Source organism: Dendrobates tinctorius, unplaced genomic scaffold (genome assembly GCF_039654945.1).
Source record: "Dendrobates tinctorius isolate UK_male_01 unplaced genomic scaffold, ASM3965494v1 ptg000126l, whole genome shotgun sequence".
Classification (NCBI taxonomy): domain Eukaryota; kingdom Metazoa; phylum Chordata; class Amphibia; order Anura; family Dendrobatidae; genus Dendrobates; species Dendrobates tinctorius.
This window is the reverse complement of record NW_027361794.1, coordinates 8,479,880-8,497,936: the sequence shown is the minus strand read 5'-3', so window position 1 is coordinate 8,497,936 and position 18,057 is coordinate 8,479,880. Positions and strand designations below refer to the sequence as shown.

At 46.1% G+C, this 18,057-nt stretch overlaps 1 protein-coding gene and 1 long non-coding RNA gene across 8 annotated transcripts in view; both read right to left on the bottom strand.

Moving 5' to 3' along the window:
- Nucleotides 1-18,057, bottom strand: part of LOC141047286 (uncharacterized) — a 527,896-nt gene that overhangs the window by 443,366 nt on the left and 66,473 nt on the right. The window lies entirely within an intron of this gene.
- LOC141047045 (uncharacterized) lies at nucleotides 2,642-9,164 on the bottom strand. Its single transcript, XR_012219740.1, has 5 exons — nucleotides 5,860-9,164; nucleotides 5,729-5,788; nucleotides 5,438-5,622; nucleotides 5,105-5,264; nucleotides 2,642-4,654 (listed from the first exon to the last, which is right to left on the bottom strand). It is a non-coding gene; the product is annotated as an uncharacterized lncRNA (long non-coding RNA).

Here is an 18,057-nt window from a genome sequence, read left to right as displayed (position 1 = left end):
TTCCGTAGAGCGATTCCAGCTGAGGGACATCTGCTGGTGACACTAAGGTGCGTATTATTTAAAACTAAACATCTGTGATAATTATTATTGTTCTGGAATGTCCTTATTTTTTTTCATTTTTTTTCAAAACCCCTGTCGTAAATATTATTATTCATAATATTTTTTTTCTTTTTCTGTTTGGCAGATTCCTGGCTACTGAAAGAGCCTATCATTGCTCCATTTCCAGTTCCGGATAGGCCTTTCCACCCTTTCTGGGATTGTTGCAGACACTTGCCGGGCTTTGTGGGACCTTCTGCATTAAGAATTTATCCCCATATCCACCACGGAAATCTGGCAGGAAACTGCTGAAAAATTCTGGGAAATGTGTAATCTCCCCAACTGTTTGGGAGCAGTGTATGGGAAACATTAGGATTACCAAATCGGCTCGAAGTGGATCCGAGTACTTTAATTATAAAAAAATACTTTACTATAGTGCTCATGGCCATTGCAACTGAAGACTGTAGATTTATTGCCGTGGACATTGGTTCTTTTGGCCATGGAAATGACTCCCAGACCTTTAAAAACTGTGACATGGACGGTTGTATAGTAATAATTTTGATTTCCCTCTCCCACGACCTGCTCCCAACACTCAAGGCCCGCCAATGCCATTTGTTGTGGTTGGTGATGAGGCCTTTCAGATGTGTGGAAAACTACTGAAACCATACTCCAGTCGGGATTTGAACGAGACAAAATGGACTTTTAATTACCGACTGACCAGGGCACGAAGAACTGAGTGTGCCTTTGGTATTCTTGTCTCAAAATGGTGCATTTTAGGGACAGCCATTAATCTCAAAATTGAGACGGTCGATGAGGTGGTCAATGTGTGTGTGGTTCTCCACAACTACATAATGGCTAAAGAGCGACCAACCTTCGAATTTGATGAACCTGTTTGTAACCCGTTACCAGATAACCAGCATCACCCTCTGAGGACAAAAAGGGAAGTTGCCCAAATGAGGGATACATTTGCGGACTACTTTGTTTCTGTGATTGTACGTGTGGCATGGAAAGATGCAATGGTTTCGAATATTCTTGTAATTTTATGTAATGTTATGGCCTGGTAATTTTAACATGTACAGTCATATGTTAAAGTTTGGGCACCCCTATTAATGTCAACCTTTTTTCTTTATAACAATTTTGGTTTTTGCAACAGCTATTTCAGTTTCATATATCTAATAACTGATGGACTCAGTTATATTTCTGAATTCAAATGAGGTTTATTGTACTAACAGAAAATGTGCAATCTGCATTTAAACAAAATTTGACCAGTGCAAAAGTATGATCTGAAAACAAAGATTATTCAACATAGATTTTCAGGGGAAGGATACAAAAAGTTGTCTCAGAGATTTAACCTGTCAGTTTCCACTGTGAGGAACATAGCAAGGAAATGGAAGAACACAGGTACAGTTCTTGTTAAGCCCAGAAGTGGCAGGCCAAGAAAAATATCAGAAAGGCAGAGAAGAAGAATGGTGAGAACAGTCAAGGACAATCCACAGACCACCTCCAAAGACCTGCAGCATCATCTTGCTGTAGATGGTGTCACTGTGCATCGGTCAACAATACAGCGCACTTTGCACAAGGAGAAGCTGTATGGGAGAGTGATGCGAAAGAAGCCGTTTCTGCAAGCACGCCACAAACAGAGTCGCCTGAGGTATGCAAAAGCACATTTGGACAAGCCAGTTACATTTTGGAAGAAGGTCCTGTGGACTGATGAAACAAAGATTGAGTTGTTTGGTCATACAAAAAGGCGTTATGCATGGAGGCTAAAAAACACAGCATTCCAAGAAAAACACTTGCTACCCACAGTAAAATTTGGTGGAGGTTCCATCATGCTTTGGGGCTGTGTGGCCAATGCCAGCACCGGGAATCTTGTTAAATTTGAGGGTCGCATGGATTCAACTCAGTATCAGCAGATTCTTGACAATAATGTGCAAGAATCAGTGACGAAGTTGAAGTTACGCAGGGGATGGATTTTTCAGCAAGACAATGATCCAAAACACCGCTCCAAATCTACTCAGGCATTCATGCAGAGGAACAATTACAATGTTCTGGAATGGCCATCCCAGTCCCCAGACCTGAATATCATTGAACATCTGTGGGATGATTTGAAGCGGGCTGTCCATGCTCGGCGGCCATCAAACTTAACTGAACTGGAATTGTTTTGTAAACAGGAATGGTCACAAATACCTTCATCCAGGATCCAGGAACTCATTAATAGCTACAGGAAGCGACTAGAGGCTGTTATTTTTGCAAAAGGAGGCTCTACGAAATATTAATGTCACTTTTATGTTGAGGTGCCCATACTTTTGCACCGGTCAAATTTTGTTTAAATGCAGATTGCACATTTTCTGTTAGTACAATAAACCTCATTTGAATCCAGAAATATAACTGAGTTCATCAGTTATTAGATATATGAAACTGAAATAGCTGTTGCAAAAATCAAAATTGTTATAAAGAAAAAAGGTTAACATTAATAGGGGTGCCCAAACTTTAACATATGACTGTACTTTAAATGTCTTATGTTAAATAAAAAAAATTAGTAAAACACCTGTTTACTTTGGTTATGTCCCTCATGCTTTACATTTCACCTGTTCTATTTGTCAGTGCTATGGTTGGTAAGTTCTCATTAGCTCCATCGTCTCTTCAGTCTGCATTAATCGATAGTCCAGTAGATTAATGCAGACTGAAGAGGTGACATAGGAAATCCACCTCCTATCTTTACTCACCAGCCCGTGTGTCAGAACTACTGCTGCACTCAGGATGCCGAAACACAGCATCTTGAGTGCAATAGTACTGACACCTGGGCAGGTGAGTATTGCGGACCCCTGACCCATAGTTTTGTTTTACTTTTTTGGGGAGAGACTATCAGGCCTTTTTGTGTTTTTGCCACCTCATAGCTCCCTGACAGGCACAAGAAAGAAAAGGAAGAGAAGATTGTGTTTCATGGAGCGATGAGGTGAAAAAAAAAAAGTGTGTGTGTTGATGGCGCCCGGTGTATGTTGCCGGCAACGAAAGAGACAAAGAACAAGCAGTGATAGGGGGCAAACAACCCAATTTTATTTATAAAAAAAATTAATTACTTTTTTCAAAATGAGAGAGAAATGTCGCGGACCAGGTGGGTGTGGAGACGGGAGGATTGGCTCGAGATGGACAATAAAGGGGTCTGGGAGATCAAGGATCGAAGTAGACACATTAGGAGTGGAAACATGGGACGGGAGAGACATGTTAGAAGGGAGTCACAAATTGGACAACACAGACACTGGGGAGGTGAGGGTGATGGAGGGAGCACAACAGTTCTTTCACGCCTCGGTTCCCGTTTTTTCCGCTTATGCTTTGCGTGGGTTTGATAATTTTTCTGTCTCCTTGGAAGGGTGGGAGTGGTGGCGGTGGACGACCGTGCAGGAGCCGGACTCTGCATGCTGGTGGGGTGGCTTTCAACAGCACCAGGCATGGTGGTGGCGCTATATAGCAAAATGTGACAGAAGTATAAATATGAAATGTATACATGAATTAGAATCCTAACCCAATATCAACAGACAGATTGTTCACATGTACAAAATGGATATATAATCAAGATCAATTGTTAAACTACATAGTATAAGGGGGAGGAAGGAAAACCAACGAAAACATTTGACACAGATAATAAAAAAATGCAAAACTTTATTAGAATATGGAAAACATAAAAATGGTCACAAATTGCATGAGTCTTAATAAACCCTCACAGACAAGGGCAGACAAGGTCCACATGGAAGTCAGATACAGGCAAATAATAGCCTGAAAAAAATGCATACAATTGTTCATAGAGATGAATGAGGTGTGTGAATCACACTCATGAGGACAAAAAGTAAGTAATAGCTGTACAAAATCCGGTAGATTTACCTGGAATAGAAAAAGTCAAAGTCTGACAACAGAGGACCTGCCTGCCACCCCTACGTATGTTTCGGATGAATTCATCAGGGGGTGGCTTTCAACAGCGCCAGGCATGGTGGTGGCGCTGTAGTGGAGTGCGGCAGTACTGGGCATGGTGGTGGCCATACAGGGGTATGCAGCAGAACGCGGTAGAGAGGTAAACCGTGTAACTGGTGGCACTGTTAGAAATGCCACATGTGGCTGCGGGTATAACAGAGTCTGCTGCATAGCCTGAATGTAAGCAGCATTGCAGGCCTGCATCACATTCAGCTGGAGTTCAGGTATAAGGTTTTCTGACATGCCCCATTCTATTGCCGACAAAAAATGGTGTGCTGGTCTCTGGATGTCGGCGTCCAGATGGTCAAGGCATTGATGGACAGACTGGAAAAGTGTGTCAATATGGTTCAAACCACTATCCAGTCTATCTACCAACGCCTTCAGGCCATTCTGGAAAACCGAGCTCAAGTGAAGAGACTCGGGCATGAGTGTCCTGTCCGAGGCCATCTGCCGCTGTCGGCAAGACCCAACATAAAAAGAGGCGGAGGAGGCCTGGGACAGGGGAAGACCTGAAGGATCAGCTGCCTGTTCTCCAGCCCTTGACGCCGACCTACTAGCTGCATCGCTGGTGGATGGCTGGGACTGCTCTGAGGCTGTACACTGAAGGACCGCTCCAGAGGACGATCCAGGTTCGAGGGTGCTGCTCCATGTTCTGTGAAAAGTAAAGAAAAATATTACTCTCTACAAAGTGGGGACATGGCATAGAGGATAGTATAGTATAATGTAAAGTATTAGGCTGTGAAATAGTAGTTGCTGTAGTTGTAATTGTAGTTTAGGAACTTAGACTAGATTTATTACTTGCGTAACAATATAAGAGCTTGCATAATTTAAATGACATAAATATTTCATAGTGTACAGCCTATAGTCCTTTATACATATTCTGTAGGTTATGTATGCATTACCTTGCATATAAATAAGATGCTCTGTATAATGCTTACTACCGTATGCAAATATGTAGATTGTACATTTTGTTTTGAGGTTAAATAAACAAATTTAAAAAAGAAAAGAAAAGCATTACTACCAAAAAATAACAATTGTACAAGCGCCAACTCCTGTGGAATAGAAAAATTCAGATTAGGGAACACAACACAAAAATACTTACATTCTCTGAGCAAGGACAGGCCTCAGGAAAGCCAGCATCCAATGATATTTCTATTTCCTGATCCTTGCTGCACCACTACCACTGCGAGCCTGGTTCTCCTGTCTGAGGTCCTTACTGAAGTGATCTTTCATTGAACTCCAAAGGATTCTGACTTTGTTCTCTGTGAAGGGGGATAAAAAAAAAAAAAAAAGGGCTAAACAATGCACTTTAGGCCGGGATCACACAACCGTGTGTGATGCGAGAAACTCTCAGGAGTTTATCGCATCACACATGGTTGTGTGATCCCGGCCTTTACAGGTTCACTGCCGCGTCAGACCACATTGCAATACTTACGAAATTCCCTTTTGACTCATGGCGTAGCGTTGTCCCAGTCATCCATCAGCTCTTGGGCCACCTCATTCCACAATCATCACCATGTCCGAGTGGTCTCGCTCCCGGGTGTCACACAAGGCCACTCTATCCTGCACCAGTGTGATCAGGAGGTCGTTGTCAATGTAGTCCTCCTCCCGTTGTGGAACCTTGAAATGAAAGAAATACATTAATGTTGGAAAGATAAACAAGGAAAAAAAAAAACAGGCCAGAAAAACTATTAACAGTCAAGGAAAAAGAAAAAAAAAAACTTACACGCCGTCTTGCCACCGGAACTTGTGCATCCCTCTGCTGCTCTGCAGTTGATGAAGTGTTCTGTAAAAGAAAAACATGATTTTGGCACAAATTTTCAGTGATACTTACCAATCAGTTGCAAAGGTACTCACTTCAGAATCCTGTCCTGTGTGCTCTGGGCTTCAGGCCATGGTGTTGAATGGAGCAAGAAAGAGATAATTACAGACTGCAGGGAGAAAAACAGACACACAGACATTAGCTTGTATACTCACATTTTTCTGTATTCAGTGTCTTCACAGATGTCTCTGTCTCTTCCAGAGGCTTGAGAGTAAAGGACACCCTCTTTTTATATATCTTTGTGTGGGGGTGGCTAAAACCAGTGTCTAGACATGTTTACTCTAAAAAACACATGCATACGAAAACACAAGCGAACGCATGTGCTTGCGTACGCATGCGTTCTCATAAACTGTAATGCGTTGTTTAGACGCATTCCTTCTGCAAGCGCCCACACGCGTTTCGAGGCGGCAAATTGCCGCCTCCAAATTTGCAACATGTTGCGTTAGCCACGCCACACAACCCGAAATGACGCATGCATAAGCAAACGTGGTCGAACGAATACAAACGCATGTACCTGCGTCCACAACGTTAAAGATAGGAAAACACAACTGTAAATGTGAACCCAGCCTGAGTGAACATGTCTTGGACATCAGCAATTCTAAGAAAGATTGAAGACCTGACTCAATTAAAACTCTTGCCGAGACATTTCAAGACGAAACATAACTGCGATTCCAGCTTACTCTGGTTACCAATAGAGGTGGCGACTGGAAAAAGATCTGGTCACAATTAGAAACTAAATAGATTTGCCAACTAAAAATCTTACGCCCAAATGGTCTAAATCAGGGGTGGGGAACGTCCGGCCCGCGGGCTGTATACGTCCCGCCACATCATTTTGTGCGGCCCGCAGCCGCTTTCCCCACTTTCCCTATTTTTTGGCTGCGGGCCCTTTAAGAATTGAGCGCGGCATTTTGCCGCGCTTTTCCCATCAGTGGGGAGACTCCTGCTTTGCGGCTCCAGGTGTCTGTGAGGGACTGTCAGTGGAGAGACGATTGGGGTGCAGCTGCAGGTGTCTGTGAGAGGCTGTCAGTGGGGAGACTCCTACGGTGCCAGCTCCAGGTGAGGGACAGTTCCGGCTGCAGAAATAGACACAGGGGCTGCTTCTGCACCAGGTAGACGCCGGACTTCATGCGCAGGAATCACCAACCTCGACAGGAGTCGCTGCCCTCCCCCACTCCATCCTCTGCTGAGCGAGATAGAGCTGAAAGGGTCACGTCCTCCTGTGCGGCTGCAGTGTGCAAGGTAATCAAGGAACCTCAGGCCCCATGTACCCCCATGTTCTGTATACCGCAGGCTCCATGTACCCCCATGTGCTGTATACTTCAGGCCAAATGTATCACCCATGTGCTGTATACCGCAGGATCCATGTACCCCCCATGTGCTGTATACCTCAGGCCCCATGTATCACCCATGTGCTGTATACCTCAGGCCCCATGTATCACCCATGTGCTGTATACCGCAGGCTCCATGTACCTCCATGTGCTGTATACTTCAGGCCCCATGTATCACCCATGTGCTGTACACCGCAGGCTCCATGTACCCCCCATGGGCTGTATACCTCAGGCCCCATGTATCACCCATGTGCTGTATACCTCAGGCCCCATGTATCACCCACGTGCTGTATACCTCAGGCCTCATGTATCACCCATGTGCTGTATACCGCAGGCTCCATGTACCCCCCCATGTGCTGTATACCTCAGGCCCCATGTATCACCCATGTGCTGTATACCTCAGGCCTGATGTATCACCCATGTGCTGTATACCTCAGGCTCCATGTACCCCCCAATGTGCTGTATACCTCAGGCCCCAGAAATGGGCATGCTCGGGTGTCCTCCGAGTATTTTGGCGTGCTCGGTGATTTAGTTTTCGTCGCCTCAGCTGCATGATTTATGGATGCTGGAAAGCCTGAATACATGTGAGGAATGCCTGTTTGGTAAGGAATCCCCACATGTATTCAGGCTGTACAGCAGCTGCACATCATTCAAATGCGTCGACAGAAACTAAGTCTCAGAGCATGCCAAAATACTCAGATGACACCCGAGCATGAGTATACTCGCTCATCATTATTAATAATTTTATACGGCCCCCGAACGCTATTATAAAATTCCAAATGGCCCTCGGCAGAAAAAAGGTTCCCCACCCCTGGTCTAAATGAAGTTCTCAGTTTCTCCTGTTTCCTGTAAGGTGTTTGGTAGAATTCTCTCTATATGTTTTTTTTTTTAAAAAAAACAGTTTTATCTGATTTTAATGTGTCTCATTTGTTTTTTATTGCCTTTTTTTTTTTAAAGGTTTCCTCATAATACATTGGTCACAAGATAGCCTATCTGCACTTTAAGGGCAGAGACACACTAGCGTAATTTTTGTCGGAGAATCGGATCGTAAAACTTGCCCTGGCCGGCACCTCTCCTGACCTGAGCTTGACAGCTGCATAGTAATCCATCTTGCTGTCATGCTGAGGTCAGGAGAGGTGCCGACCAGTCCGTGCTATGCAATGCGATTATCGCATGAGAAATTCGGCAGTGTGACTCCAGCCTAATGGTGAAGATCCTCTAGACCAGTGGTCCCCAACCGCCGGTCCGCGGCCCAGCACCGGGCCGCTGCAGTGCCCTTGCCGGTCCGCGGACACAAGGGGAGCCAGGGGCGGTCAGTGGCGTAGCGGGGGCTGGGGCGGCGCGCAGCAGTTCTTAGACTGCCCTCATTTGTAGCGGCGGCCAGGGAGCGATCCAAGCAGCTCCGCTGCCTGCAAGAGGGAATAGCAGGAGCGGAGCTGCAAGGACCCGTCCAGCTTCCTGCCCGCCGCCCGTGCTTCCTGTCTCTGACTGACACAGAGAGGAGCGCGGCTGCTGCTGTGTCAGAGCGAGGAAGCGCGGGCGATGCTGCGGACAGGTGAGAGGAGAGAGGTGGTGTCTGTGTGTATGTATAATGTGTGTGTGTGTGTATATGTCTGTCTGTCTGTGTGTGTCTGTGTTTGTGTAGCCTGGCCCTGGAGGAGATGGGGACATGAGGAGAAGACCGTGATGGGGAGAGAAGACCATGAGGGGGTAATGGGAGAAGGCCATGATGGGAGTGATGGAGAGACGTCAGTGATGGGGTGAAGGCAATTATGGAGAGACGGCAGTGATGGGGTGAAGGCAATGATGGAGAGACAGCAGTGATGGGGTGAAGGCAATGATGGAGAAACAGCAGTGATGGGGTGAAGGCAATGATGGAGAGACAGCAGTGATGGGGTGAAGGCAATGATGGAGAGACAGCAGAGATGGGGTGAAGGCAATGATGGAGAGACAATAGTGATGGGGTGAAGGCAATGATGGGGAGAAGGGAGTGATGGGGTGAAGGCAGTGATGGAGAGACAGCAGTGATGGGGTGAAAGCAATGATGGGGAGAAGGGAGTGATGGGGTGAAGGCAATGATGGGGAGAAGGGAGTGATGGGGTGAAGGCAATGATGGAGAGACAGCAGTGATGGGGTGAAGGCAATGATGGAGAGACGGCAGTGATGGGGTGAAGGCAATGATGGGGAGAAGGGAGTGATGGGGTGAAGGCAATGATGGGGAGAAGGGAGTGATGGGGTGAAGGCAGTGATGGAGAGACAGCAGTGATGGGGTGAAGGCAATGATGGAGAGACAGCAGTGATGGGGTGAAGGCAATGATGGAGAGACAGCAGTGATGGGGTGAAGGCAATGATGGAGAGACAGCAGTGATGGGGTGAAGGCAATGATGGGGAGAAGGGAGTGATGGGGTGAAGGCAATGATGGGGAGAAGGGAGTGATGGGGTGAAGGCAGTGATGGAGAGACAGCAGTGATGGGGTGAAGGCAATGATGGAGAGACAGCAGTGATGGGGTGAAAGCAATGATGGGGAGAAGGGAGTGATGGGGTGAAGGCAATGATGGGGAGAAGGGAGTGATGGGGTGAAGGCAATGATGGAGAGACAGCAGTGATGGGGTGAAGGCAATGATGGAGAGACGGCAGTGATGGGGTGAAGGCAATGATGGGGAGAAGGGAGTGATGGGGTGAAGGCAATGATGGGGAGAAGGGAGTGATGGGGTGAAGGCAGTGATGGAGAGACAGCAGTGATGGGGTGAAGGCAATGATGGAGAGACAGCAGTGATGGGGTGAAGGCAATGATGGAGAGACAGCAGTGATGGGGTGAAGGCAATGATGGAGAGACAGCAGTGATGGGGTGAAGGCAATGATGGGGAGAAGGGAGTGATGGGGTGAAGGCAATGATGGGGAGAAGGGAGTGATGGGGTGAAGGCAGTGATGGAGAGACAGCAGTGATGGGGTGAAGGCAATGATGGAGAGACAGCAGTGATGGGGTGAAGGCAATGATGGAGAGACAGCAGTGATGGGGTGAAGGCAATGATGGAGAGACAGCAGTGATGGGGTGAAGGCAATGATGGGGAGAAGGGAGTGATGGGGTGAAGGCAATGATGGAGAGACAGCAGTGATGGGGTGAAGGCAATGATGGAGAGACAGCAGTGATGGGGTGAAGGCAATGATGGAGAGACAGCAGTGATGGGGTGAAGGCAATGATGGAGAGACAGCAGTGATGGGGTGAAGGCAATGATGGAGAGACAGCAGTGATGGGGTGAAGGCAATGATGGGGAGAAGGGAGTGATGGGGTGAAGGCAATGATGGAGAGACAGCAGTGATGGGGTGAAGGCAATGATGGAGAGACAGCAGTGATGGGGTGAAAGCAATGATGGGGAGAAGGGAGTGATGGGGTGAAGGCAATGATGGGGAGAAGGGAGTGATGGGGTGAAGGCAATGATGGAGAGACAGCAGTGATGGGGTGAAGGCAATGATGGAGAGACTGCAGTGATGGGGTGAAGGCAATGATGGGGAGAAGGGAGTGATGGGGTGAAGGCAATGATGGGGAGAAGGGAGTGATGGGGTGAAGGCAGTGATGGAGAGACAGCAGTGATGGGGTGAAGGCAATGATGGGGAGAAGGGAGTGATGGGGTGAAGGCAATGATGGAGAGACAGCAGTGATGGGGTGAAGGCAATGATGGAGAGATGGCAGTGATGGGGTGAAGGCAATGATGGGGAGAAGGGGTGATGGAGCACTCACTCAAAACCTATGGTGAGTTGAGTCACATTATAAATGTTATTTAATTATAAGTATGCACTGCTACACTACAACCGTGTCCATAGCCCCACCCCCTTATGACCAAAGCCCCTCCCCTGCCACACCTCCATCCCCGCCCTGCCGGGCCATGGAAGAATGGTCTTGCTTGAAATCGGTCCCTGGTGCAAAAAAGGTTGGGGACCACTGCTCTAGACATCAAGATAGTCAGGAACATTGGATACCATGTTTGTCTACCACTATTCTAACAATGGACGGTCTCTCCGTAATCATTTACTCCTCTATCCATTTATTACAGGGAATGACGCTATGATGACTTTTTTTTCTGGGAAGAGACACAGATCAAATGTGACTAATATTGCAGTTTGAACATAAGCTTAGACTTTTTTCCGCATTTTTTCTGACTTTAAATTGTGGGTTATGAGTTTGGTGCTTGTTCTTTTGTTCCGCCCTTTTTCCCTTTGTTTTTATTTTTCCAGTTGGTTATAAGGGATTCCAATATAAGCCTACATATACCGGTAAGTATATCAGGTTCTGTGATTTGCTTATATTTTTTTAATAACAAATTCACTCAAGATTCTTCACTTAATTTATTGTACATTACATTTTCTTAATAAAATAGCACATTTCTCTTTTTTACACATCCTAATTCTGATTTATTTATATTTCTATATTTTAATCCCTTTCTGACTTCTGGCATAATAGTACACCGATGTTGGGATACCCTGCTTTTGATGTGGACTCCGGCGGTGAGCCAACATCTTTTCTGACACTTGTCAACTGTTTTGAACACCTGACATGTGCCTCTAACAGCTGCGGGTGGAATCGCGATCCACCTGCGGCTGTTAACCTGTTAAATGCCGCTGTCAAACTCTGACAGAGGCATTTAACTCCCACTTCCGGCCACTGGGCCAGAAATCCCACCCATCGGTGACCCCATCACGTGATCGTGAGTCACTGATGGGTCGGCATAAAAAACAGAGATCTCCTGCAAACCTCTATGGTTGTCAGTACCTGATTGCTAGGAGTGCCGCCCAGTGAACAACGCTCATTGCAAGTGAGCAATTCTGCTACATACAGGCGATCTAATTATCGCCTGTATAAAGCAGAGCCAATTAAGTTATGGCAGCTTCTAGTCTCCCATAGAGACTACTGAAGAATGCCAAAAGTAAAAAAAAAAGTTTTTAAAAATATAAAAAAATATAAAAGTTCAAATCACCCCCTTTCGCCCCATTCAAAATAAACAAATAAAAATAAAATCCAAACATATACATATTTGGTATCGCCATGTTTAGAATCGCCCGAGCTATCAATACAAAAAAATATTAACCCGATTTCTAAACGGCGTAGCGAGAAAAAAAAAGCCAAAACACCAGAACTACGTTTTTTGCTCACCACGACATTGCATTAAAATGCAATAATGAGCGATCAAAAGAACGTATCTGCACCAAAATGGTATTAAAAATGTCAGCTCGGCGAGCAAAAAATAAGCCGTTATCCAATCCGAGATCATGAAAAATGGAGAAACTACGGGTATCAGAAAATGGCACAATTTTTTTTTTTTTAACGGTTTGGAAACATTTTTTACTCAGATAAAAAAAGAGCAGAAAGAAGACAGCGATGTTTACTTGCCCAGGTCTCCAGACAAATGCAGCAGACCCATGTAGTTAATATTGCAGTAACACAGGTGCAAAAATACTGATGAAACAACCACTCTTGGCCTACCAAATGATTGCTTCATTAGTATTTTTGCACCTGTGTTGCCGCCATCTTAACTACATGGGTCTGCTGCATAATAGTGCATTTGTCTGGAGACCTGGGCAGGTAAACATCGCTGCCTGCCTTCTGCTGGGCTTTGAAAATTTTTGGAGGAATTTAAGTCCTTTTTTACTTGCTTAGATAATAAAAGAACCTAGACATGTTTGGTGTCTATGAACTCGCAATGACCTGGAGAATCATAATGGCAGGTCAGTTTCAGCATTTAGTGATCAAAGTAAAAAAGGCAAACAAAAAACAACTGTGGGATTGCACTTTTTTGCAATTTCACCGCACTTGGATTTTTTTTCCTGTTTTCCAGCACAAGATATATTAAAACCAGTGTGTTGTTCAAAAGTACAACTTGGCCCACAAAAAACAAGCCCTCACATGGCCATATTGATAGAAAAATAAAGAAAGTAAATGAATAGAAACTGCGGACGGCACCGCTATTACCATATATCAGCTGATGGTATGCGTCTAGGAAGCAGGCTGTCATCCAATGCTCCTGGGTGCTTGACCTCGCAACGATCAAATCATTGAATCTTAGTATAGGAAAGGTCGCACTAGACAGGATAAAATATAGCTCCTTTAGGCCTCTTTCACACATCAGGTTTTCGCAGTCAGGCGCGATCCGGCGCTTTTGACAAAAACCGGATCCGGCGAAATGCAGTGCCGGATCCGGTTTCCCCCCCATTGACTTGCATTAGAGCCGGATCGAGCCGGATGGCCATGCGTTTCATCCGGTTTTCGCCGGATCCGGCAATGTGTCGCGATCCGGCGTCTGGAAAAAACGGCTACTGTAACGTTTTTTGTCTCCGGCGAAAGCCTATGAGCGCCGCAATGCGCCTGATCCGGCGACAGCCGGATCCGTTTTTTTTGGTCTGAGCATGCTCATTAGCTCTGCCCACAAGACATATATAAAAGCAAGACAGTGGGACCCTCAGCCACACCCAACATGCCACCCAAGCCAAGAACCAGGAGCAGGAGAAGGCAGAAGACATCTGCAGCAGCACCATCAGCACCACCACCACCCCAATTGGAGCAGCATGCTGAACAACGGGAGGGGAGTCCAGCAGCAGATGAGAGACGGTAATTATCAAATCCCCCATTCCTCCAACCTAGGGCCATGGAATATCAAGATATTCATTGGCCCTTTGTTTCTCTTTATTCAACAGCCGCCCAAGAGATGCAGCAGCAGCAGCAGCAATGGCAGCAGCAGTAACACCACCCACAGCCATGGAGTCTGGCCAGCAGGAAGACAGCACATCTTCTTCTGGGAGCCCTCCCTCGCATCGTCAGAGTTTGACGGTAAGTTTTTATTTCCAAAATCCATCATCTCTGTAATATATGTCTATTCATTGCCTTTTATTTCAAAACAGGAATCACAAGATGAAGAGGAGCTCCCAGAAGAAGAAGGAAGGGGTGGACAGACACCTGGAGTGGGCTCACAATTGGTAAGAATTTGGCATCAAACGCAGAAACACAACATCACACTACACACAACACATAGAAAACAATGTTCTGCAGACCACACACAGCAAACAAATGCCTACATCCAAAGACATAACATTTTTTGTTTTCTTCTCTAGTCTTCCCAATCTGGTGCTCGGCCAAGAGGTCCTCGCAGTGCCTCCCAGGGTCGTCGGCGACAGCAACACGGCGGTCACCAGCGTGTAAGTATAAATATTTTTGCTTTTTTTTTTGCACTTTTTATTTCATTTCTTTTGTGGAGGCTAATTATGTTATTTTTGTCTTTTTCTTTAACAGCCTTCACAGCGTGCTCCCGACTCTGACGGTGAGGATGGAGGTATTGATGTGGACCACCTCATCGATCTCGTCAGAGAAAGGGAGCCGCTATGGAATATGGCTGACCGCTGCCATGCTGACCTTATCGTTACCCGACGACTCTGGGAGGAAATCTGTTCGCTCCTTGTGGACCGCTGGGAGGACCTCGATGCTCAGGCCCAGATTAAAGAGCGTAAGTATATACAGTACCGGTTGCTTGATTTAAACCAGTGTTTCCCGAACTCCAGTCCTCGTGGTCCCCACGGATCATGTGTTCAGGATTTCTATTTACTTTGGAAATCCTGAAAACATGACCCCTGGGGACAATGAGGACTGGAGTTTGGGAAACACTGATGTTGTATACTAACCACTTTGTCCTTTCTCGTTTCAGGGGAGAGAATTGTGAAGCGGTGGCGGTCTGTGAGGGATCGTTTCAAGAAGGAGTTCAATAAAGAGATGCGGGCCCCGAGTGGATCTGGAGGACGCAGGAGCAAGTACAAGTACGCACGAGCCCTGTCGTTCCTCCGGGATACAATGGTCACCAGAAGGTAAATATTACACACCACATGTGACAAAAAAATGTTTAGATGTAACTTTTTTTTTTCAGCCAGGGCCATACCATGTCACTATTTTAATTGTTTTTTTTTCTCTTTATTCCACAGCACGGTGAGCAGCACTCGGGAGCCTGCACGATTGGACCCTTCTGAGACGATCCCTGAGGAGACCGGCACAGAGGGACACTTCGACCGCCCCGGTACATCTGCACCTTCCCAGCCTTCCCACACATTCGACCCATCTGTCCCATCCACCAGCACAGGAGCATCGTGGCCGCCTACATTACATGAAGCTGCTGGTGAGGAGATCGCTTTCCCTTTACCCCACCCTTCTGCCCCTGCCACGTCTAGTACACCTGCGGGTACTGGGCGGCAGCGGCAGAGGGGTCAGGAAAAGACTTATGCGCCAGAGTTCTTGCATCTGAATGCATCTTTCCAGAACTGTCTAAAAGTCTTGTCAGAGCAAATCTCCGCAGGCTTTCAGCAGATCAAGTCCAGCATTCTGGAGGTGAAGACACTTCTGCAAACCATGCATTCAGAAGCAAGATCTTCGCCAAACCACACCTTTTTCAGGTCTGTTGTGCGCATGGAAACGCTCTCTCCTACCCAGCAGATGCATGTAATGCATTCATGCCACAGTGCTCTCCAGCACGTTACCTCCCAACCTCCTCCTCCCACCACAGTAGTTCCTCCACCTGCACCCACTCCAGCCACTTTCCATCCTCCCCCTCCTATTACATACCATCCACCTCCCCAGCACCAGCCACCTCCCCAGTACCAGCAACCTCCCCAGTACCTGCAAACTCCCCAGTACCAGCAAACTCCCCAGTACCAGCAACCTCCCCAGTACCAGACATCTCCCCACTTCCAGCAGCCTGCCCCGTACCAAACTCCTTCCCCATACAACTTGCCATCAACATCATCTGCTCCTACAGTCCCTGCCCAACCCTCCACTCCACCGCCCACCACCTCTTCTGCCTCCCACATGTCCACCCATTCTGTAGCTTTTTCCACACCTTCACCTCTAACTGTTCCTTCCCCACCACGATCCCAGTCCTCTCTCCACACTCCCAGTGTCGAAGTGTCCCGCAGCCCCTCCAGCAGTATTTCCACCCCACACTACACCGAGTTGTAATGTTTTTTTTTAATAAAAATGGCCATTTGTTTGTTTTCAAACATTTATTCAAAAAGTTTTTTTAACTTTAAAAACAATTTACAAAATAAAAAAAAAATTTAAATAAAAGTTAAATTACTTTTACAATGGTTGTCTGTCATTTCTTTCTGCGGCGAAATATGTTTACATAAAAAGGTTAAATAATTTCAAAGGTCAAAAGGTATTCAAAACCTGGTATATAACTGTGGGTAAATTTGACCTTTTTGCCACAGTTGTGTTCCTGGTTGTGTTTGAAGCAAAGTATTTCACCTAAAAAGTTGTGTTTATTGTTGGTGATTTCCTAACAATGTACACAACTTTTGTTAAAAGGTGAAATACTTTGCATAAAACACAACCAGGTACACACCTGTGGCCTAAAGGTAAAAATAGTAAGACCATGACAAGATAGCCAACTTTGGTTGGCAAAGGTATATACTGTTGGTACACAAGTTTGGTTAAGGGCACAAATCTTTCACACTCTGTCATCCTGCCAGTGTACTCTGCCTTGAGGTGACAAAGTATAGTGCAAAATTGTCCCTCATTACTGAAACAGTCACAGAACTTCTAGTGGTAATGTCATGGTAATCTTGCAAGGTGGTTTCTTCAGAGGTGTCCTCAATGGAAATGGGTTCCTTGCAGATAACAAAATTGTGGAGTACCACGCAAGCTTTGATCACCTCATCCACAGTTTCTGTCTTGAGGTTGATCGCAGTCAATAGGACCCGCCATTTGGCTGTCAGAATACCAAAGGTACATTCAACCATTCTTCTTGCTCTTGTGAGGCGGTAATTAAAAATGCGTTTTGTTCTTGACAATCCTCTGCTAGAGTACCGTTTCAAAAGGTGTTCTGACAGCTGGAAGGCTTCATCCCCTACACAGACAAATGGCATAGGTGGACCAGATGTTTGCGGCAGCGGTCTAGGGGGTGGGAACTGGAAGGTGTTTCCATACAGTTTACGCCCCATGGCAGACAGTTTGAAAACTTGAGAGTCATTGGAGCGGCCATAGGCCCCAATATCAACAGCAATAAATTTGTATTCCGCGTCAGCGATGGCCATGAGGACAATGGAAAAATATTTCTTGTAATTGAAATATTCCGATCCCGATCCGGCTGGCTTTACAATGCGGATATGTTTCCCGTCCACAGCGCCCAAGCAGTTGGGAAACTGACATATCTGTTGAAACTTTTCTGAAATTTCAATCCACCTCTCTGTTGTGGGCTCTGGTAAAAACTCTTCAGCTAAGGAGTCCCACAGTGCACGGCATGTGTACTTCACTATTCCAGATATGGTGGAAATCCCGAGTCTGTACTGGAAATGCAGTGACGAAAGGGATGTTGCAAGAAATCTGTGGGGAATTAAAAAACAATCAATTAGTTTAAAATCACAGCATTACATACCAAAACTCACCTATAACACTTGGAGATACAAACTACCACCAACAAGATTGCAGTGAAAGTGTGCTCTGATGCGAGCACATCCAATAAATGTGGCTTACCTTAAAGTCACCATCAGACGCTCTGCGGGTGAAACGGAGAAGCGGCAATAGGTGTCCGCTTTTCTTATGAGGTGTGCAATGCGCTCCACCAAGTAATCAAAATTCTCCATTTTCATCCTAACATATCCAAAAAATTTCTCCGGGTTTCGTCTAAGGTCCATGCAGAGTGTAGAATAGACCCCACGCGTCATTCTCTTGGCTGTGATGGGGTGGATCCACAAACGTCGTCTACGATGCCTGATGCGCTGCTGTCTCGCTCTCTCCTTCTCCAGAACAATCACCCTCAAACGATTCGCCTCCGCTGTAAAATCCGCCAAATTCTTCAAAATATTTCCAATCACAACATCCATCTTCGCCAGTAACTTGCTCTTCTCTCCAACCTGCACTTTCTCCTCTCCAACCTG